Here is a 6,282-nt window from a genome sequence, read left to right on the forward strand (position 1 = left end):
ATACAATTCAGAATCAGCTTGTTAAATGAAAAAGATACAGGCTGGGATTTTCATTGAAATTGCATGAAATGTGTATGTGAGTTTAGGGAGATTGGCGTCACGCTACATTTCATTTTCTTGTTCAAGAACATGGTCTATCCCACTTAATTCAGTCTTATGTTCTAGCTTTTAGTAAGGTTTCATGATTTTCTTCCAAGGTTCTTTATAGTTTTTGTTATTTTTGTATTTGCCATTTAAAAATGTTTATTGGTGTCCAATAGAAAAGTATACATATATACATATATATCCTAAGTTAAACACACATTAATTTTTACAAACTGAACATTTATGTGGCACCAGATCAGGAGTTGAACCAACCCAGGTCCACTCATGTACCTGCCACTTACCACCCTCCAAGGTGAGACCTCAGCTTTCTCTTATACTGGGACCTTCCTCAGCTCCCAGTTAGCCCCACCTGTTTCTCTGAACTGCCTTTAAATGAAATGATGTCCCCCTCAAAAAACTGCCAAACATTATTTTGAGAAGATATATTCATATTGCTACATGCAAAGTAAGAGCCCTCCTTCTCATGGCAACCACAATATTGTGGTTCCTTTCGCCTTTGTCCATGAGCATTTAGCAGTTTCTAATTTGGAGTTAATACACACAGTAGAGTTTAAGACACTCTAGTAAAAGTCGTTTGGTACCACATCTTGGGGCAGGATTGTCATGTCACAGGACCCGTGCATGTTCAGCTTAAGAGACAGTGCCTGACAGTGTCCCAAAGTGACTGCAGGCTTACATTCCCATCCAAGATTCTACCCATAAGCCCACTCTGTTCACCTGCTGTGACTTTCAACTTCTAAGATTCTCCTGCCTCTACCTCCCTGGTTCTGGGATGACAGGTGTGTCCCACTATACCTAGTTTCATGCAGTGTACTGGCTTATGAACTTGAACTTCTAAGATCCTCCTGCCTCTATCCCCCACCCCCAGGCTCTGGGATGACAGGCATGTCCCACTATACCCAGTTTTATGAAGTGCTAAAGATGCAATCCAGGGCTCCATGCATGCTATACAAGCACTCTACTGATTGGGCCATATGCCACACTTTTAGGTGGGTTTTTGAAATATCTGTGTTAGACCCACTCATAGGTCTGGCTGGTCCAGGCCTGACACAAGAGGACACTGGGAACACAGCAGGATGACAGGGTCCATTTAGTTGGAGATAGAATCATGGGCTTCCTACTTATAATCAATTCCATAAAATACCTATTTCCTCTCATGCTCCCATCCATCATCACTCTCTGGGTTTCACCTGACGCCCTAAGCTCCCTATCTTAAACAGCCACCTAATATGGTCTGGTGGCCAGAGAGGATCGGTCTTAATGCCTGGGGAGATGAGAGCAGTTCCTTCTGGGGAAGAACTACCCTCTGGCTCCTGAACACCCTCTGCACTTACTCTTCTCTCTATCCCTAATGAAGAGAAAATGAAGCCCAGGCTCCCTCCTTTCATCATTGTGAGAGCTCATCAGTCATTCAATAGATGCTTGCTGTACATTACACAGGCCTAATGTACAGGCCTGTGCTACTCAATACAGTAGACAGCAGCTCACCTATTCCTACGCCAACCCCGAAGAGTTGTGAAGTCACTGACTCAAGGTCCCACAAATAGTGATGATGCTGAGATTCAGGGTCAGTTTATCTGATTCCAGAGCCCATGGCTTTGACCCATTCACACCTACTTATAATTCAAACCCTTGGATGATCTAATAAAGGCAAACACTGAGCCTTGCTCTCAGTAGCTTTGTGTGACAGTTAGCTTTTAATTGTCACCTGGGAAGAGAGTCTTAATTGAGGAACTGTCTAGATAGGTGGTTCTCAACCTTCCTAAGGCTGAGACCCTTTAATACAGTTCCTCATGTTTGGTGACCTCCAACCATAAAATTTATTTCATTGCTACTTCATGACTGTAATTTTGCTACTGTTATGGATCATAATGTAAATATCTGTGTTTTCTGGTGGTCTTAGGTGACCCCTGTGAAAGGGTCATTTGACCCTAAGGGGTGGGGACCTACTGGATGAGAACTGATGGTCTAGATGATTGGGTGGGGGTTGTCTTGATTGCTAATTGATGTGGGAAGACTCAGCCCACTGTGGTCAGCACCGTTTCCTAGGCAGGGATGCCTGAACTATATAAAAGAGAAGGAAGTAAGCCAACAAGCAAACAGACCCTCCTGCATTTATTTCTCTCTGCTCAAGTCAGCGAGCAGTGTCAAGCCCCACCACTGTGACTTAGCTGCGATGGATTGTAACCTGGAACCATAAGACGAATAAACCCCCCTCTCACCTAACTTTGGTCAGGGTACTTTATCACAGAAACAGAAATGGAACCAGGACATGTAGCCTGCTGTGCATCATTTTTTTTTCCTCTTGGTGCCCCACAGCAATTAATAAGGAGGAAGCTCTCCCTGTCCCTTCTTTTGACGTCGTTGACTCTCCAGGAACTTAAGTGCTTTCGTCCAGCGACTGGTGGAAGCAGATGCTGAGTCCCACAGCCAAACATTAGGCAGAGCTCGGGGAGTACTGTGGAAGAGGGAGAGGAAGGATTGGAGGAACTAGAAGGGACAGGGACACCACGAGATCACAGCCCACTGAAGGCTCACAGGGATCATGGGAGCTTTGGAGTCTGACCTAGACCCTCTACATATATGCCATGGCTGAGTAGCTTGGTGTTCTTGTGGGTCTCCTAATAGTGGGGGCAGGGCCGTCTCTCTTTTGCCTGCTTGTGGGGCCCTTTCCCTCCTAGTGGGTGGTCTCTTCCAGCCTTGATATGATGTTATGTGCCTGATATTATTGTAGCATATTATGCCATGTTTGGTTGATGTCCCTGGAAGGCCTGCTATTTTCTAAAGGAAGAAGGGATGTGGGGGGGCGGTGAGAGTGTGGGGGGGAGATCTTGGGAAGAGGGAGGGTGGGGAGGAGAGACTAGGGAGAGGACGGAGGGGAAACTGTAATCAGGATATAATGTATGAGAGAAGAATAAAACAATAAATACAAAACAAAGAACCTAATTTTTTCCCACAGACAGAAAAGAGAGCCCAGGCTGGGAGGGTGAGGAGGCATCCACACACCATTGCCCCTTTTGACATTCTGACTACAGTCAGACTCCAGACAAAAGGGAGCAAGAGAGCCTGTGGGAAGCTGCCCTTCACTCTTCTATACTGTTACACAGCCGGTTGCTGGAGGCAGGTGCCCCGGGTCCCCCTCTCCATCCTCCCTCTGCTGCTGTGGTTGGGAAGCTGCCCAGCATGGAAACTATGGGGTCCAGCTGGGTTTCCATCTTCTCATCCCATCTCAGCCCCTCCCTGATCCCGGGGCAATAAGTAGATTTGGAGAAAACTGCAGAGTTGGCTCTTCTTTCTGAAATATTGTGGAGAGAGAATTCCAAACACAGAATTTGGAAATATGGAGCCTCCAGGCCATGGCACACTGAAAGATGAGTCTTCCTCGGGAAAAAGCCAGGCTAACCAAATGTGCCTGCCTCAGACACAGAAGAGCGGCAAGCAGTGGCCTTCTGTTTTGACTGCTTCTGTGTTTTGGTTGCTGTTGTCTCATTTCATTTTCCTCCTGGGAACAATTTTCTGAGAGGAGCTGGTCCCTGCCCAGCAGTGCGCTGTGCATACGAGAGGATGCCTGGATGTGTAGGAGGGGTCTCTTATATATTTTTAAAATATGGAGCAGTTCAAGAGCTTGCGTGGTGTTATCTTCCACAAGGGCCATCCTCCTCTACTCTGTATTATTCTAATTTTTGCATGTGTGCTGCCAAAGCAAGCACTGTGCAGCAGTTTTATGGAGGGAGTGAAGGAGGAAAGAGACACCCAGTACTAGGAACAGCCGGTGGCTTCTTGGCGTCATGGCCTCTAGCCTTAGGTAAAAAGGACTCTCCAGGACTGCAGAGCCCATCCTTCATTGTCGTAAGAAGCTGAGGCACGGGGAGGTGAAGTGGCATGCCTGTGGTCATACACCAGCAAGGCACAGCCACAGCCACAGCTTAGGGCTCAGAATACCTTGCATCCGAGATACCTTTTACTCAAAGCCTGACATTTAATAGGGATCTCAGTGAAAGAGCTCTTTCACTGTGGGGCACAGCGGTCATCAGCCCAAAGTGTCATGGTGGTGGAACTTCATCGAGAATAGTCTCAGTGTCTTTACAATCCATCTCTCACCTCCAGGACTGGCCCCTGTGTCACCCAAAACACTGACTTCCAAAGGTGTAGCACACACAGTACTCAGGCCACGCCTTCCATGTCAGACCATGAGCTTCTAAAAGACCATCTCGCTGTACCAGCACCAGTCGCACAGTAGGTACTCAAAACATGTTGAGCATGTGAATGAGTAATGGGATGCATGCAATCACATTAGTTCAACAGATGAGTAGACTGGTACTTATCATGTAAAAGACCTGTTTAAAGTTACAGGCAGCTTCCTATACCTGGAATAAAGGATGAACACTCTCTGCTTGCAGCAACATGACTCTATGCAAGTGACACAGCCCTGTGCTTGGCAGTTGGTGACGACTCTCACCCTGTGTCTGTTCTCATGATAAACTGTTAACTCACATCGTGTCCTTTAAAACTCACAGAGAGCTGATGAATCAGGCACCACTGTTCTTTTACAGATGCACCAAGGTGCAGAACCCACGGTTAGACTGGAGCTGTAGCTCAGTTGGTAAAGTGCTTCAGCAATAGAAACCCCAACTAAGACAGTGAGCGACATGCACTGGGTTCCATCCCCAACACTGCATGAACCCAAGTGTGGTGATACACACCTGTGATGCTAGCACTTGGGAGGTGGAGGCTGGAAGATGGGAAATTCAGGGTCATTTTCTGCCACATAGTGAATTTGGAGCCAGTCTAGGCTATATGAGATCTTGTCTCAAGAAAATATAAAGGGCCAGGCATGGTGGCCTCTGCCTTTAATCCCAGTACACAGGAGGACAGAGTCAGACAATCTCTGTGAATCAAAGCCAGCCTATTCTACATAGCAAGTTCCAGGCTGGCCAAGGCTACATACCAAGGCAAGATTGTGTGTGTGTGTGTGTGTGTGTGTGTGTGTGTGTGTGTGTGTGTGTGTGTGTGTGTGTGTGTGATTTTTAAAGATTTATTTACGTATGTCTCTGCACCACATATGTAAGTGCCCTGCGAAGCCAGAAGAGGGCATCAAATCCCTTAAATCCCCTAGAACTGGAGTTGTGAATAGTTAAGAGATCTTGGTGTGAGTGCTGGGAACTGAACACAGGTCTCTGTAAGCACAACAAGCATTCTTAACCACTGAGACATCTCTCTAGCCCCCTAAACAATATTTTTTAAAAAAGAACCAGTGATGTAATATCAGGCCTGAAGTCCAAGCTTGGTGCTATATTCTGCCTTGCCACGGGTGACATCAGGAAGTTGCTAAATGACCTTACTACAAATTGTCCTCCCATTCTGTTCCCTAGGCAGAGTCGTGTAAGTCAGACAGGTTAGCTGAAGTTTCTGTTTATCCCAGAAGAGCAAGTTTCAGTTCCCTGCTCAGTCACAGAAGTATTCAAACATGTCATTCCTATCTTTCTGTAGTACCTCATCCCAGAGGACCGCATCCTAAAGGACCACATCCTAGAGGACCTCATCCCAGAGGACCACATCCTAGAGGACCACATCCCAGAGGACCTCATCCCAGAGGACCACATCCTAGGGGACCACATCCTAGAGGACCTCATCCTAGAGGACCTCATCCTAGAGGATCTCGTCCTAGAGGACCTCATCCTAGAGGACCACATCCTAGAGGACCTCATCCTAGAGGACTTCATCCTAGAGGACCTCATCCTAGAGGACCTCATCCTAGAGGCACCCCATCTGCTGGATACTACAAAGCCAGCCTCACACAGCCCCTGTCAGTCACTGCCTTAGTTAGGGTGTCTATTGCTGTGAAGAGACACCATGACCATGACAACTCTAATAGAGAAAACATTTCAGAGGTGCAGTTCATTATCATCATGGCAGGGTGCATAGTGGCATGCAGGCAGACTTGGTGCTGAAACTGAGGATCTATCTTACATCTTGATAGACAGGCAACAGGAAGTCGATTGACTGTCACACTGAGTGAAGCTTGAGAAAAAGACTTCAAAGCCCGCCCCCACGATGACACATTTCCTCCAACAAGGCCACGCCTCCTAATAGTGCCACTCCATTTGGGGGCCATTTTCTTTCAAACCGGGACACTCACTCTGTTTCAAATGCATCTGTATACTCTTCCATAGTATG

General features: G+C 46.8%; 1 non-coding gene across 1 annotated transcript; it reads right to left on the reverse strand.

Moving 5' to 3' along the window:
* Positions 1-3,706: 3,706 nt before the first annotated feature.
* On the reverse strand, positions 3,707-3,815 carry LOC113835561. The gene has a single exon (XR_003485207.1). It is a non-coding gene; the product is annotated as a U6 spliceosomal RNA (small nuclear RNA).
* Positions 3,816-6,282: the final 2,467 nt, after the last annotated feature.

This window comes from Cricetulus griseus, chromosome 4 (genome assembly GCF_003668045.3).
Source record: "Cricetulus griseus strain 17A/GY chromosome 4, alternate assembly CriGri-PICRH-1.0, whole genome shotgun sequence".
Lineage (NCBI taxonomy): Eukaryota > Metazoa > Chordata > Mammalia > Rodentia > Cricetidae > Cricetulus > Cricetulus griseus.